Source organism: Melanotaenia boesemani, unplaced genomic scaffold (genome assembly GCF_017639745.1).
Source record: "Melanotaenia boesemani isolate fMelBoe1 unplaced genomic scaffold, fMelBoe1.pri scaffold_168_ctg1, whole genome shotgun sequence".
Taxonomy (NCBI): Eukaryota; Metazoa; Chordata; class Actinopteri; order Atheriniformes; family Melanotaeniidae; genus Melanotaenia; species Melanotaenia boesemani.
In genome coordinates, this window is record NW_024580611.1 from 29,942 (window position 1) to 48,377 (window position 18,436).

At 40.4% G+C, this 18,436-nt stretch overlaps 2 long non-coding RNA genes across 2 annotated transcripts; both read right to left on the bottom strand.

Moving 5' to 3' along the window:
- Positions 1-4,678: 4,678 nt before the first annotated feature.
- LOC121636169 lies at positions 4,679-6,447 on the bottom strand. The gene is made up of 3 exons (XR_006009665.1): positions 6,015-6,447; positions 4,845-5,216; positions 4,679-4,751 (listed from the first exon to the last, which is right to left on the bottom strand). It is a non-coding gene; the product is annotated as an uncharacterized LOC121636169 (long non-coding RNA).
- An 8,960-nt stretch (positions 6,448-15,407) lies between these two features.
- LOC121636171 lies at positions 15,408-18,170 on the bottom strand. Its single transcript, XR_006009666.1, has 3 exons — positions 18,005-18,170; positions 17,006-17,044; positions 15,408-15,509 (listed from the first exon to the last, which is right to left on the bottom strand). It is a non-coding gene; the product is annotated as an uncharacterized LOC121636171 (long non-coding RNA).
- Positions 18,171-18,436: the final 266 nt, after the last annotated feature.

Below are 18,436 nucleotides of genomic sequence, written 5' to 3' on the forward strand. Positions count from 1 at the left end.
AAGGTGCTGAAAGGGTGAAAGGTTAAACTGAAATGTGCTTAAGATAGTCAAACATAGCTGTAAATGGCTGAAGTCTGCTTGCTGAAGCACCAGCTGAAGTAATCATGAAGCTGAAGTCAACAGTTAAAGGATTTAAAGCTGAAAGTGAATGTTAAAGGTGCTGAACTGGTTGAATGTAGAAGTAATGATTGTAAAAGGCAGAAAGAGCTGAAAAAGAGGTGAATTGGCAGCTTAAACACAGTCCATCATGTAAGTGAGCAGCAAAGGACATGATGGAAGGACAGACAGAGGAGGAGAGATAGGGGAGGACATGTGGCCTGTTGTAATGAGATGGACAAGGAGGAGACAGGAGAAGAGGACAGAGGGACATGCCTGGACTCAATAGGAGGCCAAAACCAGGTGAGAAGTCCATGATCTGGATCAATAAAACTGAATGGATTAGGGCAAAGGTCAGCTGGTTCCTAACAGCTGAGAGCAGTCAGTGAGTTGTCATGACGACGGCCCCCACCTCAGCTGATAGGCACACAGAGAAGAGACCAGAGCTGCACTGTTCTCATCACTCTGCGCACCTCCCGAACAATTGTTCATTAAAAGAAAACTATAAGAGTTATCCAGATAATTTTTTCACCGTGAGCGCCAGGAGGGTCTGGGGAACGCAGGGATGTAATTTATTTTACTGTAATGCGAACAGAATTTAAATGGTGATGGGTTGAAAACACAGGAGAAATGCACTTTGGGCCCAGAGTCCAGAAGGCCTTTAGAATGGAGTTCAATGGAGGGCGTAGGTAGACTTTAGAGCAGCGTAGCTCAAAATCCGTAGCTCCCAGCTCCATTATCATCCAGGGTTCATTTGTAGCCAAGAAGATTTCCTCCGTTTTGATATATAATTTGTGTCTGTACGATAAACGGTGTAGGAGTTATGAGAGTTTGTTTGAGGAGTGAAAAAAGCTGAAAAATCAGAGTGTGAAACAGATATCCAAGTTTTAGTGATTTTTAACCTGGCATATCTCATAAACCAGAAAAGATATCAAAATTCTGAATAGAAGATTTATAGCCCAGTCCCTTGTGATCGATTTAAACTTTGAATGGAGTCTCTAGCCCAAAGTATGCAGGAGAAGAAAGGTTTCAAAGGAGACCATGTTTTTGGAGGCTCTGCCAAGATTCCCCATTCATTCCTATGGAAAAATGGTGGGTCGAACAACCCTCGATATCTTAAAAAGTTTAATAGATACAGACAACAGGAGTCATAGCAGACATCTACAGGCCGAGCCGATCGATTTGATGTATGAACGGAGTCTGTGGCCCGAACGCTGCGAGAGGAGTAGGCGGACGACCGATGTTCACACCCCAGAGAAGAGGGAAAAACAATTCTATCACTAGAAAAAGCTGTTATTGCATAACAGCATGTGTGAATGCTGTCATGCTGAATGATTGGAATAAAATGCTGAAAAGATGGCTGAAGATAGTGAAAGATAGCTGAAATGTGACTTTTGAAAAGTATTTATTAAGCTGAAATTAATTGTTTAAGTATTTATAGCTCAAACTGGAATTTAAAAGTGCTGAAAGGTTGAAAGGTTGAAGTGCAAAAACTGCCGCTGTCCATGGTGCTGTCAGGAGGTGTGTGAACGCTCACAACAGACAAACAGTGCTGCTGTCCATGGTGCTGAAGGAAACAGAACATATCGGACAGACCGAGTGCTGAAATGTGGTTGTTAAAGATTGTTTGGATATATTTCAAATGAAGTTATACTTGAACTATATGATTCTCAGTTGTAAGGGTCTGAAGTGGTGAAAAGTGGAATAAATCATTGTAAAAAGCAAAAGAAAAGCTGACACTGGTGAGAAAATATGATGAAACGATGAAAAGTTTAACTTAAATGTGCTTAATATAGTTGAAGAGGTTTGAAGACAGGTGCAATCTGCTAGTTGACAAAGTATTTATGCAGCTGAAGTTAACACTATTAGTCTTTAAAGCTCAAAACCTGAAACCTTCTGCTGAAGTCTTAGCACAAGTAGTAATTAAGTTTAATTCAATAGGAGAATAATCTCAAACTCAGTCTGACAATATTCAAAATGTGCATTTTTATTATTCTTTCTACAAAGCAGATCAGTGGAGTTTTTATAAGTAGAAGTTAGACACTTTTAATCAAGGAAGCCATAGATTACATTGAAACTCAATAACATGTAAATGTAGTAACATGAATGACAATTTGAAAAATAAATGTGGCAGAAATTAATTTTATAACAATGGAACAAATTAGACTTTTTAGATTAACCAGAGTTTGATAACATTTCAGATTGAATAAATATAACACATCAAAGTAATATCACTATTAGAAAAAAAATAGCCATTTTAACAAAGAAAGCAGAACATCTGCAATTACAGCACAGATTTTAAACATTTTCTCCAAGAAAATGTGGCAATATCCAAAGCAAATATAATTTATATTAACATTATGACTGAAACATTCACAAGTACAATACAGTTTAACAGATATATTAAAAAATGTAAATAAAATAGTAGGAGAATCTAACTAAACAAAACAAAAAAACAAAAAAAAAAGGAGAATTCTCCACCCTAAAGAAAGCACTGGCTTTGTTTGATAAACGTAATCATATTAAATGCCAGCAATTATATGGAATAAAACATTGGAAAATCAAAAAGCTATTAATAGCACACACTCAAACAAACATCACCCTTTGTCGGGCATTAATAGTAATAAAAAAAATACATATCACAGTTTAAATGGATATGTGGAGCCCATCAGACTTTTCTTTTGTGCTTCGATGTGGGTACACACAGTCTTTCATAGACCCAGCCCCACTGCAGATAATGATATTATTAGTGAACTCTATGAACACATAACCTGAGTTACCCCAGGTTGAACGTAAAACTACAAGACGACTCACATCTCTGGATGTGGCCTGTGTGACCTCCTCAGTAGTTGTGGGCATTTCAGAACTACTTTGAACACCCTGAGGATCATTGTCAATATATTTGGTCACATTATATTCTTTATATGATGTTTGTCTCTAACTGGGGTCTATATTAGTTCAGGTTAAGTGTAGATATGTGTTTTCTACCTACATACCAGCAGATACCCCACACTTGAGCAGGACTCACACAAACATGTTCCAGGCTTTGCTAGCTTGGCCGTCTCTTCAGCTTCAACACTGTGATGCTGTGGTGGTTAACTGAATTGTGGACCTGCTGTTAGCTGCATTTGCAGTCTTTATGGTGGAAAATGCCAAGTTTTGAAATGGCATTGCAATGTCCTATTTCATTTAGGCAATTTATTATTGTTAAGGCCTAAATATTAGGCACAGACAGCATCCAAAGATTAACATATGTATGTGTGAGTCCCGCTGGATGCTTTCTACAAATAATCAGTATAATTACTGTACTGTAATAATCATTTGTAATGATAATTATAAACATATCTATTATTCTTATAATATACAATAATAGCAACTGACACAAAATACTGTAAATATGTATATACACATACACATACAGACACATATATATGTAAATATATACATCTTACATATTCCATATAATCATATGGAATATGGACAATTGTTCACACCCCAACACACTCTGAAGATAAACAGAGTGTCTTCGGGTGGGTGGGCAGTCAAAGGAACCAAAGAGAAGGCTAACAGAACAAAGAAAACTAAAACCTTTACAACATTATAATTTATTATCAGGGGAATAATCTGTTTTTAATTTAATAGAATTCACTTGGCAAATATTAACTTTTAATTTATGTTATAAATATGCTTTATTAAATAATTATTTGATTATAATTGGCAGTTATTGTGATTCTTTCATTACTATTATTACTACTATAAATAATATGAAACTATACTATAACATGTAGTCTTTACAAAGACTGGTGGTGTAAGCTGAGTTCAGTTCTGTTTTTACATTGGTGGTTGTCCAGTGTGTTGGTGCAGACTAGACAGTCTGAGAACATGTTGTCACAGTGGAGATGTACGGTGTGATCACCATGTTATAAATATGCTTTATTAAATAATTATTTTATTATAATTGGCAGTTATTGTGATTCTTTCATTACTATTATTACTGCAAAACTAATTCTTTAACTATAAATAATATGGAACTATACTATAAAATATAATCTTTACAAAGATGGATGGTGTGAGCTGAGTTCAGTTTTGTTTTGGTGGTGGTCCAGTGTGGTGGTGCAGACTAGACAGTCTGAGAACATGTTGTCACAGTGGAGATGTACGGTGTGATTCACCATGTGATGGTTTCCTTTTCCAGAGGCTGATCATCTGCTGCCTCCATGGACCAGTTCAGTCTCTGCTGCACAAAGGAAGGTTGAGTCTTACTGAGAAGGCCTTTTGCTACACAGATGAGAGGAAGTTAGTCCAGAAACGTTGAATGGTCCTCAGCAACGTTTCCCTGCAGCAACATGCCTGGTCTCTGACTCAAGAGTCAGCACAGGTTACTCTTTTTAAGAGCTGGTGTCATGCAGGCATGAACATGGAACTGGTCCTGAGGAAAAGAAATGGATAAACACATTTTGGTATTAACTCAATTCATCTAAGACCACCAGCTGAAAGCCTGCATAGCACATGATAAGTATATACCTTAAATGTGCTGCAGGTCCAGTCTTCTCCTGGCCAGTGCAGTTTCACACCCAGATGCTTTTGGGAGTTTTGATGACAGTATTGATGATCAGGATCGATGGTGAAGAGAAAGACTCACAGCAGAGGAAGAGCTGATAAACACAAAGCAAATGGTCTTAGACGCTGTAATCATGCAACATGGATGAATATATATTAATTACAATAATAATGAATAATTTCATTACCTTTTCTTCTACTGTGAGGAACCCAGGTCACTGGCAGGAGGAGGAGGAGTCTCGTAGTTCCGTAAAGTCTTGCTTCCTCTGTTGTTGGTGTGCAGCATGGCAGCATGATGTCAATGATCTTTCTCAGGCCCAGTCAGGTGGTCAGGTGAAGCTTCACAGGTGACATTTCATCACCTACTTGAAGAAAGACTGGGATGGCAGCATGTAGAAGACTTCTCTGTGTGGTCCAGCAGTGGTGTCTCTTGTTTGCACCAATAGTTCATGAAGATGATGTAGAAGTGTGATGGTGTAGATCTTCTGCAGATGGTTGTGCTGGATGAAGTTGTCACAGAGGACACAGGAGAACATGTCTCCTGTCTGGAGTACACACGTCTAAAAAAGAAACTTCTAAACTAAAAACATCTTTTCTGCCGGTAAAAGCATCCTCGTGTCAAAGATTTGGCCATTCAGCTCTAAGTACACACAGATAGTGCAAGTGAAACTGTGAATAGCTGAATAAATCAGTGATGGTTCCTTTGACTGCCCACCCCACCCCCAACCCACCATGCCCTGCACCCTGTGGGTATCAGCTGGTATATCAATACACCAGAAAGCTCATGCTTTCTGGTGTAGTTGATGTAGTTATTTTGAACAGCTTTAGTCCAGCTGCTGGATGTATACAAACCAGCAGCTGTACTGCATGGTAAGCCTTCTGGATGCTGCAAACAGTTGCTGGTATATGCAAAACCAGCAACTGTGCTGCAGTTGCTGCAGTACAGCTGCTTACCATGAGGTGCAGCGGCTGGTTTGTACAAAATCCAGCCGCTGCACTGCATGGGAATTCTTCTGCATCCAGAAGGCTTACCATGTTTGGCCTGTGCATTTACCAACCCAAACCCAACCCACCCAGGTAAATGCACAGGCCAAAAATCTATTTCCATAATTATTTTCTACCATTAATTCTCTATCCATAAAAGTTCTGTACCATTAATTCTCTATCCATAAAAATTCTTTACCATTATTTCTGTTTCCATAAATATTCTGTACTATTATTTCTGTTTCCATAATTTCTCTGTACCATGATTTCTCTGTATTCATGATTTATATTCAATTTTTGCACACTTTTCACTGATCTGTACACCAAAATACAAAGTAAAGTGTTTTCAAATGAACGTCCTCTTTAAAACTCACCAGACATGTTCATGGTTCACTGGTGGAAACGATGCAGAACACCGGGTTATGGTAGCTCCAGTACGTCCTCATCACACCAGAATGGAGACACTGCTGACGCTGGGATATAAATACAAGATCTAGTAGTGTGTTCTTGTCTGTGGTGGCAGATGTGATCAGCTGTGTATAACCTTTAGACTGGAACAGCTCCAAAATGGGCTTGGGAGAAGTGGGTACCTGATTCTCATTGAAGTCGCCGCAAACAATTACAGGGTGACAGTCCATCGTCTCCAGTGCATCCAGAAGGCTTACCATGTTTTCCAGGAAGCGTCTCAAACTGTAGCTGGGGGGTCTGTACACCGCTGCGATCAGTGCCTGGACTGGAGCCTCAACCTTCAGAACTACAAACTCAAGATCAGTCACATTATGCAAATACTGTTTTTCATGCACCTGAATGTGGTTTCGCACATAAACAGCAACTCCACCGCCACATCTGCTGGCCATCTGAGGAACTGTTTGTGTACGACACGTGTCTGTTACGCTTGTACAAGGTGAATCCATCCAGCTGAAGACTGTCTGCAACAAAGGAGCCCTGCAGGTGAGATTCGGTTAGACACAGTACATCAGCCAGACACAGTTCATGATGTCTCTTGATGTCATCGATGTGAGATGGCAGTCCCTCTGTGTTGTGATGGACGACGGTCAGAGTGTCAGGCCTGTTAACTGTTTCTCTCAGAGGAAGAAGAGGCATCATGTCATCCACACTGGCTTGTCTCATGGTCTGGATGGCTGCAGTAACTTCAGGGTTGGCGTAGATTTTCTTCTCATCCAAGTCCAACAGATAGAGTCCGCTGAGAGAAGTCACCCTGCTTAGAGCCACATAAGCCATGCCTGCTTCAAAGATCTTCTTCAAGGAAACTACAGCTGCATGTGTCGTTAAGCCTTGAGTTTTATGCACGGTACAAGAAAAGGCCAGCTTTACGGGGAACTGTCTACGTACCACTCCTTTCTGTTTCACAGTATCCTCTGCTCTCTCCACGTAAACCAGATCGTCAGATCCTGCAGGTCCACTACGTCTTCCAGCTGTTTGACTGTCCATTCTCAGCCCAAGCTTTGTGATGCGTTGATCCGTCTCAGAAGTAATCACCTTCATCAGAGTACCAAAGGCACCATTCACCAATCCTTTCTGTATGTCGATGTTTCTGGTGAGCATGACACGAGCTCCTTCCGCAAGTTTCAGGGTGTCAGGTAAATCATTGCGTCCTCCTTTGCTGGGTTTGTCTTGCCGTGTCATTCTTTCTGATCGAGAATCTTTCTGGAAGTCGTCTGCATCAATAGTGATGATGTCAGAAAATAACCGAGACAGCGTTGCTGAGTTGTGATCTTCAACCAACTTATTTGTGGGGAAAATGTGCAGAACATTGGTGGAACAAAGTTCTGGTTTAGTGATGGCTTGTGTCAGCAATTCTCTGTCAGACTCAGACAGTTCCTCATCTTTCTCCTTCACTCGAATTCTGTTCAGCATTTCTGCAAAGGCAACATCATCTTTCTGACGCATGATCTCAGTCAGGGTGATCATCTGAAAATGTTCCTGCCATAGGTCAATCTCAGATGGGTCGTGCACACAGAGAGGTTTAGACTGTTGTACTGGTGGCAGCTGATAAAAATCTCCAACAGCTAGGACCGACATTCCTCCAAAAGGTCTGTTATTACCCTTGATCTGTTTCAGTCTGGCATCCACATAGGCGAAAAAGCTGCTTGGAAACCATAGAAATCTCATCAATGATAATGATCTCAGCATTGTACAGTTCAGCTCTGACTTCATCCAGTTTATTGCCAAGTCCTTGAATGGGAGGTTTTAAACTGCGAGGCAAGCGAAGGAGAGAATGCAATGTCGTTCCACCAATCCCGAAAGCTGCAGTTCCCGTAAATGCAGTGAGAAAAACAGTAGGGCTCGATATGTCGGCTTCCTCTGCATGTCTCCGTAGTCTGCTCAGTATCTTTGATGCTTCTGAGTGAATGCATTTGATAAGATGAGACTTTCCTGTTCCTGCACCACCGTTGACATAAAAGAAAAATGGCTCTTGATTGACAGAACAGACACGTTTGATGCACCAGTTCCTGATTGCATAGAACACACAGGCCTGCTTCTGGTTCAGGTTCTGATACATTTGTCGGAGAACAGTTGGATCAATGGCAGGGGCTTCTCTGATTGCACGGAGTTCTGTTGCAGCATCTGACTGAGGACAAAGGTCAGGAACATTTTCCTGCTCATTTTCATTGATTAGCTCTCTTACCAGCAGGTCCTCATCACAATCCAACCTCACAACTTCAGATTCTGGAGCAAGATTACACCATTCATCAATCACAACGTTTCTGTTCTCCTCAAACTCCTCCAGTGCTTCTTCAATGGCCTCACTGTGTTTCTCGTACTTGTCTCTGTTGTGTTTGACAATGTTCTTCACATAGACAGAATGGTTTGATCCGGGTAGCACGACCCATCCAGAAGAGTAAAAAGACTGATATGTAGGAAAGTTTCTCTTTAATTCCTGCTCTGATCTGTGAGGAAGGTACAGTCTCAGTAATCTCTCATGAAATTCTTCAGGATGCTTTTCCTTTGAACAGTGGTAATATCTGATGATAGCAGGTTTATCATTTTTACGCTGTTGAACATATCCTAGTCCATTGAGCAGAGGAAAGACATCGTCCTTTTTAGCATTTTCACTCTTGACAAACCTGCAGTTAGCAGCAAAATCAGCCAAACACATCTCCTCATACTCTGGTCTCTCTGGTCTGGCTTTATACTTGTCATTCAAACTTGTCATCCAGACGTCACAAGATTCTGGTGGCAGTTCCTCCAAGAATGCTATGGAACGACTCATTTTACAGCAGTTTTCTTCTGTGGGAACAAAAATTGTGCTTCGTGAAGATTTTTTCATTTTTATTCCACATGCACGAGTCACACACTCCTGAGCACTGACTTCTCTTTTCTTTGAGTAAGCTTGCATGACGGCTCGCATCTCATCACACTCATTGACATGATCTCTGTCTGCGTTCTGTAACATATCTGTCAAGTAGTTTGAAAGATTTGTCTCCTGTTTTGTAATATATTTACAGAGATACTCCACACAGGAATAAGCATTGACAATGTATGAAACATCAATGTTAGCGTCCCAGGCTTTCAGCAGATGTGGGTTGTAACCATTAATCCAGCAGTCTTTGGGATCACGTTTCAGGTGGACGGCAATCTTTTTGTTCATCAAATGAAGACATCCTTCATATTCTTGCAGCGTCAGGTTGCAACGAACCAGGATCTGTTGTAAAGTCAAGGAAGCAATTTCAGGTTCATTAAGCAGGTCCATGAGAGGTTTCAGTTTCTCTTTGGCAGCGTTAATGTCTCCTTCTTCATCAGGTCTCACAATCATGGTTTTTCTGCAGGGCGGCTTTGGAAAACCAAACCGACAACCAGAGTTTACACTCTTGAAACAGGTTCTTGTGTGGTTCCTACTGTGTTTCTGGAGCTCACTCACTTTCCTGTACAGTTCAGGTTGTGTGTCTGGGTCAGGCAACTGGGCTGAGATGTATTTGTCAATGAAATCACAGATAGTCTGATCGTCATTTACATCAAGTTCTACAGCATCCTTTACCCAGACGAGACCATGTATGTGTGGACTTCCTCTGTGTTGGAACTCTAGTCTGTAGAAAAAATCGATAATTTCTCCCAGAGGTTGTGAAGGAGAGAGAAGCAGGTCTCTGAACAGTGCTTCAATGCGCTTATCAAACATACGCATGGACTGTGACAGGGTTGGATCTGAGAATTTCACTTTTTTCTGACCAGTTTAGAGCTTCAAAATCTACGTGTTCACCTTGCTGTCTCTTTATAGCTGTTATCACTTCAGGCCATCTGAATTCAGCAGCATGAAAAAGTCAGAAAGAACGTAGGAGTTCCCAACTGTCTGATCATGGCAAAAAGATCTTTGGAGGTTCTTTCCCAGTACGCAGGAGTTCCTCTTAGTGGGATCATGAATCTGACTGCATCTTTATTTCTCACCAGCTTCTGAACTTCTGTTCTGTCCTGTAACATGGCTGAGTTTATTTCTCTTCCATCTCTGGTTTTTGTCTTTCCTTTTCTTAACTGTACCATCATGCTGGAATTGGCCAAAGTGAATTTCAGTGACAAACTTGTGCAAAGAACAGATAATTAGGATCTCTAGCAAACCGCTCATCAATGTGGAAAAGTCTGGACTTGAAATATCCACTAGGTGTGACATATGTTTCTCGAGCTTCATCTATGGTGTTCTGACCCGTAGGAAATTGGCAGGGAAACGCTATGGCTTCAAGTTTAGGTGTTTTGAAAAAAGCTGATCTGGATCATTTCTTTCTGCTGGAGCAACACAGTAGATGCTATCGGTGTAACCGAGAATCTCATCTGATATGTCAACAGGCTGAAGACACTGATTCTATAGCAAAACCTCCATTTGGTAGATCATCTGGTTCTGCATCATCTCTGTGTTCCTGTTCAGTGTCACTCTGCATGTCCTGATCACTTTGAGGCTCATTTTCTGCATCACACAGTGCATCTTTCTCAATCATGTCAATCTCCATTAAATCAGCTTCATCATAGTCATCCTCTCCCATGCTTACATCATCATCATCATCATCATCGTCTGCATCAGGAAGTGTTGGATCACAGAGTTCAGCTTCGTCTCGGATAGTAATATCCTGATACTGGGGATGGGACCTGCTTCAGCTTGAGAAGTGCTTGAACAAGTTTGGACCAGGTGACAGACTGAAACAGCTGGTGACCTTTATAAGACAGACGTCTTTTCAGCTTTACTCGTAAAACTTGAGACTCAGAACGTAGTCTAGGTAGCATGTTAATTGTCTCATTAACTTCTGATGGAACACACACCACATTTCCACGTATGAGTCTTTGTCTGCCTTTAGGTAGAGGAATGATCTTGGCAAACGGTATGCACTTTGCTATCAGATGTCTCTCCAAGATGTTTAGATCACACAGTTCAGGTGGAATCTTACGGAGTTGAAGGTTATTTGCTGCAGAAAGTCTTGGCATGTTTCCTTTTTTAAGATGTTCATGGCATGTGTGACAAACCCACTCTTTCTTTCTCTCATTGGGCACAGAGCACTGCTCATTTATACAGGATTCATCACAAACATGTACATACTTTCCTGTCAGGCATTGTGCAACTACTTCTGGATTTTTCTTATAATTTGATCTTTTGCAGAGTTTAACTTGGTTGGGAAAAGATGCTTTTTCACATGAAGAACAAACAAAGGTGGGACCTGCTTTAATGTTTGATCTGAAAACAGATATTGCTTCATTGATCAAACTGTTTTCTGGTTCACTTTGGTTCTGCTCTACGATCTGATTTATTCTGGTCTCTGGTTCAGTCTCTAAATACTGAATGTGTTTGTTCATCCGTCTGTATTTTCTTTTAATGCTTGTTGCACATCTGATGTTATGCATCATTCTGAAAGAACAGTTGCTATAATATCTGTTCCTCATGACTTGTTTCATTAGTTGTTTGTGTCTGACTCTGAATACTCTGTCATTTTCATAACGTTGGGTCATATAGGTTTTCTGACTGTCTCGAAATTCTTTACTTTGTCTGTAACGACTTCTGATATACGCTTTTTGTTTGTGTCGAAACACCTCATTATGTTTGTAAGAATTCCTGATAAATAATCTCTGTTTCTCTCTAAAATCAGAATTATGTTTGTATTGATTTCTGATGTACTGAGTTTTCTTCTGTCTAATGTTAGTCTTGTTTTGATATCGCTTGGTAGAATAATATTTTTTCTTTTCTCTATACAGTTCATTTGAAGAATATAGCTGCCTCTCTTTCTGTTTTTTATCAACTTTTTGTTGTCTCAGTTTTTCTTTCATTAATAGTCTCCTTTTCATTTTTCTCCTTTCCTGTTTAGAAAATTTTGACAATTTACAAGAAATTTGTAGCAGTGCAGCATCAGAAAAGGTCTTTACCAGTTGGTCTATGTATTGTTTGGGAAGAAACGATTTGTTTCACAATGACTGGTATTCACTAGCTGAAAATGAAGCGTAATTCCACTCTGTTCTGGTTCAACACTGACAACAGGAGATTGTGTCACAGGTTGACTGGATCCATTCGCTACATCAGCAGAAATCTCAGTGATGGGGATCAATACTTGAGCTGTCACGTTTGATTCTTTTGAAAGACAGTCCTGTGTTGCAAAACATCCCACATCAGTGTCGGGTTGTTCAACAGCTTTAGTGTGAGTGTTTGTATAAATGTTCTCAGACTGATCAGTGGCTGTACATGTGTTTGATTCATGCACCGGAGTTGGTGTAGCAATAGCTGTTGATCTGTTTTCTCTGTCTGGTTCAGCATTTTCCAGGCTGGATGAGTTTTCCATATAAAATGACAGGGGCTTGAGCTCAGTATTCACGATGTAATGGCATGTGAAATCTAGTTATAGATTAAGTTTGATCCGGTTGATAAGGTCAGTCAGACGTGTAAATATCAGCATTATAGCACTCCCAATGTTATAAATTCCTGGCGGTACTGGCAGTCCATGTTTGGTTCTTCGATGTGGGTCAAAAAAGCCAAAACGACCATCAGTCGTTCGAAAGACTGCAATCGATAACCCGCCCATGATGAGCACTGCATACTGTACATCGGTAGACAAACGGTTCAGTCCTGTCTCAAGACTCTGAAGACCACATACACCTCCAAAATTCCCATAATAAGATGGCTGAGTCAGGTCTACGTGGTATTTAGTTTTTCGTGCTTTTACTTGTTCTGGTAATTCATCTGTAGCAAGATAAGCATTACCAGGAAACCTCTGTATGATCTGTCGGTACAGTGCATCACCTTTATCCAAAACACGTTGAAGATCTGCTCTGGTAACGTTTTCATCCTCATGGAGAAACGACAGAAACATCAAACTGTTGGCTACACATTGTTTGTTTCTTGATTTAACTCCATATCTGACTGAATCCTGACTCCTTGGAGCACACACTCGTGTCACAGATGGTTGAGGTTCCACGTTTATTCTGCGTTGATGAGATGGTCCAGCTGCATCAAGTCCTCTCCTCAGAACGTCAGCATAAGAAACCCGTGGTACACTCTGGTCTACCTGGTGTTTAGAAGCATCAGTCTGGGGAGTATTCATGACAGTTTTACCATCAGAAGCTGGTGGTGAAGTGGAGAAACTGGTCTGATGTCTGCTGTTCATCTGCTGAGCACTAGAAGACTCTACAACAGGCGTATTATTTCTGGGAGTTCCTCTCTTTACCACGTCAGCATAAGAAACTTGTGGCTGTGCCCGGTTTATCTGCTGTGTAGTTGAAGTGTGTGATACACTGGGAACATTAGTTTGTGATCTGTTCATACCACCAATTCCATCAGAAACCAGAGCTGCAGGTGAAGATCTCTCAGTGGATAGCACAGACACGTTTACCTGGTTGGGGCTCTGAGAACTGATACCTGCTTGTTCACCTTTTCCTTCTTTCTGCTCCTTCCATCTGCGTTTCAGGGCTTGAGACTTCTGACGAGACTTTCTCATTGTTGATGCTCTTCAAAAGCACAAATTTAATATTTGAAGACCAGAATTTATGCAGGTTTTATTTTCAAACTGTTGTGCTACTTACAACAATATACTGAAAGGATTCTATCAGTTTTTATTTAAAAAATTATACCAGTAAATATAATGTTTAGGCTACACAATCAGCTAGTATTTATCAGTTGACCCAAAACTACTAAAAGTTTTGGTACGGAGTTTATAGGTGTGAATAATCAACAAAGTTTTCACTGGAAAATAATCTGATATGCACGAACTCTTAAAGGGAAATGTAATCAGTGCAAGTGGTCAAGCAAGAACACGCCCAAAAATGTCTTTAAACTGTAAATTAACCACGTTCTTTAAAATATCTGTGAAGTCCTTAAATCTTCAAAAACTAATCTGAATGAGATGAATAAGCTGGAATCTGTTAAAGTAAACCAGTAACTGTTACTAGGAGACAGAAAATATCAGATACTTTTTTTCTGTATTTCTCAGGAGCCAATTTATATTTTTAATTAGGTTTTACAAAGATCCAATACCTAGAAATATATTGATCAGTTACGTCAGATGTTACACCAGATTACTTCTTTGGTTTTATGCGACTGTTAGCTTTGCACTAAACTCTATTCAGATCTGTGAATAGTTTATATCGAGTTTTATGAGCAAATCTGGAAAACGGCAGAATCAGTGACAGTGGTTGGATGAAGATGGCTTCTGGTCTCTGGATTCCTTCTTTCAGCCCAGCTCCGAAGACACAGCAGACAGCTTCTCCAATGCTGGATGTGGTCTTTTATAGCAAGACTTTAATAAACAAACCTGCAGTGAGTCGAGTGGCAGCAGCACAGGAGCAGTAACAGCTGATTCACTGAAAAGAAAGACTTCCAGGAACTTCTAGCGGTTATTTTTTACTTTTATTTATATATTTTAACACAAATAACAAACTTTAAGTGAGTGCAGTACAAATACTTACAGATCACAAACCTTCAGTTAGTCCAGAATGAGGAGCAGGAACAAACTAAGATAAATGACAGTGCTCTGGATTTTATTATAATCCAATTGGATTTTATGTGTGGATTTATCTCAATAGTGAACTATAAATCACAAGCGCTGTATTAAAGATGTACTTTTGGCGATGAATAAATTGAGCTGATCTCTATCAAAAGATCAAAATGATATAAAGTATAAAATATGTCTGAAGTCCAGCCAAATTTTTTTGTGTATTTACTTTATTCTGCTACAAATATACAAGCTTATATGTAAAACAATTTTATTTGTCTTTGTTCCAATTAATGTTAAATGTTTATGTCAAATCTGGAAGAGTATTTTTAATGTATAGCAATTCCAGTTAACTATGTTCTTTCCAATTGTAAGTGCAAGGGTGCAGGATAGGACAGAACAGCGGAGAGATAGAGCGTGAGGGCGGAGATGCTCTCAGGATTAGAACAGATAGACCTCAGCAGGATCACCACGGACTACTGATGAGGGTTTATAACCAAATATTTCAGAAAGGCCAATAATGAGAGTCCATTAAGACAGAAGATCAGAGAACCATAAAACTTTGTCCATATATCAGGTGGCATATATTTCTGGTGTCATATATCAGAATCCAAAAAGATCAAAAACCAATATGGCGCACCACCCTATCAGGGGTATAAGGTGCTAATGGCGCACCACCCTATCTGGGGTATAAGGTGCTAAAGATAGATGAGGGATAGATTGATACAAGATAGAAAAACCAATATGGCGCACCACCCTATCTGGGGTATAAGGTGCTAATGGCGCACCACCCTATCTGGGGTATAAGGTGCTAAAGATAGATGAGGGATAGATTGATACAAGATAGAATAACCAATATGTAGATAGATATGCACTAGAGTGACAGAAAAGATAGATATCCAAAAATGATAGAGGTAGAGGGGGGGAGGGGTGGAGAGGTGGAGGACACCAGGACACCTGGAAGACAGAAAACACTGATTAGACATTGTTTAAATCATCAATTCAATGAAACACAATTCAAACTTATGTGGAGACCCATTAATGTTATTTATTATAAAATGATGCATAAATAAATCCGCCTTATTAAAAACACATTTTCCTGTACAACTGTATGAAATATAAGGATGAGTCTTTATTATTTAATAAGAAGCTTTGGTCCAGTAACTTCAGGATTCTTACAGAAACATTTTATAGAAATGTTCTAAATGTTTCTGTTCTGCTTATATTATTTAACAAAATTAATCATATTCTCATTCATTCCTGCAGTTTGAAATGCAACATGAAGCAGATGAAATGTAGGTTCATTAAGCTTCAGATATTAGATCAATATGAGACTGAATGAGCTGATATGTGGGTGTAGTAACAGGGTCTGTAATGACCTGAAAGGCTGCAGATGTTCAATCATTCACTTTACACATGAAAATAGAAAATTACATCCCAGATCTTCAAATTTAGGAGACAGATGAAAGAAAAAGCAAAGTTTAATAAATCTCTGTGCAGCACTATTTCCAGCGGTTTGTGTGAAAATAAATGGCATCATGAAACGTAGAACCCACTCAGACCCTCTGACTTGTTCTACATCAGGGCTGCTTAAAAACCTGCAGGACTGCTGCCCTCATAAGACCAAACTGTGTAGTCCTGGTCTACATGAACCAGATCAGTGCAGAACCAAACACAGGTGATCACTGCAGATTCTAGTCTAGGTAGATCTGGACTTTCTCTGATGTCATACAGACCAGGAAACAAGTTCAACACAGAGCAGCTGCAGTTTCTAGACCAGAACAATCCAGCTGTTCTGGTCCAGTCCCACCTCTGGCTGACAGGACTCACCTGCTCTCTCCTGATCCAACAGCTGATTAACTCAGATGGAGACGTCATGTTTACATGTTACTGATGACAGAGCTTAAACTGACCATCACACATCATAAATGAGCAGAGAGAAAACATCAGAGCTGCAGGTGTTCTGTAACATGATGATCCATGTTTCAGCTCCTGGATGTGGTCTGAGAGGAAGAGTCAGCAGCTGCTTATTGGTCTGATTCATTTATTAAATGTAGGAACCAGGATGAAGCTGGAACACACGGATCATAATAACGTGTCATAATTACATGAACACATGCTGCTTTCTGGCTGTGGTCATTAAATCCATTAAACTGGACCTAACAGGAAGTTCCAGCTGGAAACTGTCGGCTTTATACTGGTGGACTCAGTCCACTGCTGCTGGACCAGGTCTGATCCATGTACAGGTAGAACAGCTCGTCTCACATGTCTGACTTCAGCTTAATGTTTCTAGATGTGTTTTTATTAACACGTATGTAGGAACTCACCTGGTCAGCAGCTCTGATCAATAACAATATTTACTGAACTTAAGCAGGATGAAAAGGTTTAAATGTGAAAACCTCCTACATTCAGTCATGTGATGGACTCAACCTCCATCTACTATAAACACTTACCAGACAAAGCAGGAATCCTGAAACCCGTTCTCTCGGAGTCTGAGAGGAGAAACAGAGGAGTTAGTTCACTGCCAGAAACCATCAAATCATCTGATCTCACAGCTGACTGCTTCTGCTCTGGTCTCAACAGGATGAGCTTTGATCCAGACTTTTCTGGACTTTAACTTGCTGGTAGAAGATGAATTCAGAGGCTGGAAGCCTCATGATCAAAGATAAAAATATCATGTCCTCTTTCTACAAGGTGACATCAGTCCTGCTGCTGATCGATACAGAAGTGATCAGAGGTCAGAAGGAAAGCAGAGCAGCAGCAGATCAGCTGTGAAACATCTTGTGTGATGACGGATGTTCCAGTTCATGGATCCAGTCTGAGAGGACCAGGTCTGCTGGTCTGGATGTTAACCAGCTGCACGCTGACAGGATGATTGACAGCAGTTAAACAGGAAGTAGCAGGAACAGGTCTGAGTACAACTTTACCACAATCCTGTCCCACTGGCTGAGTGTGGACACCTGACTAGTTTTACTGGAGGCTGGAGCTCTGATCATCATCTCAGAGGCTCCAAGTGTTTATGGTCCAGATGTAAAATAACAGCTGTAGATGTTCTACAGCTTCTAAACTAAAAGCTTTCCAGGAACATGTCAGGATCCTCAGAGAAACATCTGTTTACATGTGAAACATGAACATCTGTGGTGGAAGCTGCTTGGTTCTCTACAAGCTGCTGGACTAATTATTAATGTTTACAGCTCATTCCTGTAGTTTAAGAAGAAACATGAATGTGTCTGAACTGCACAGACATGAGCAGATTAATCAGAGACTGTATGAGCTGATGGTGGCCAACATGTCTGTGTTCCTACAATCACTGAAAGCAGCTCCACTACAGATGTTCAATCCTCCACTTTACAGGAAGTCATCTAAACTTTACTGACTCTCCTCTGAGGCGTCTGATACGAGTTCTGTAAGAATACAGGAACGCTGCATGTTTCCTACATGATCATACGTACCGCAGCAGAAGCACAGGAAGCAGCCAACAATCTCTCAGCCTGAGAAAAGAGACGACAGGTTAGTTACCAGATCCATCTCTTCTGGTTAAAGTCAGTAACCAGCTGTGGAGGTAAAACAGCTTTTCAGTTACTAAGATAACCTGTGTTTGCTGGACTGTAGCTGCTGGTGTGTTTGTGTTTAAAGCTTTAATACTGTGTACTGTTGGGGAAACAATGACTTAAAGGTCCCATATTATGCAAAATTCACTTTTTAATGGTTTTGGAACAGTCATACTGGTCCCACCGCATGTGTAGGAGACCCGTAAGTGTGAAACTCTTTCAGGCGCTCTCTCTCCCCCCTGCTACACCTCTATGGAAGTAAGCGCTGAATTGAGCGAGTTGAAAACCTGTACCTTAAGACGTCATAAGGTACAATAACCACTCCCACAGAGA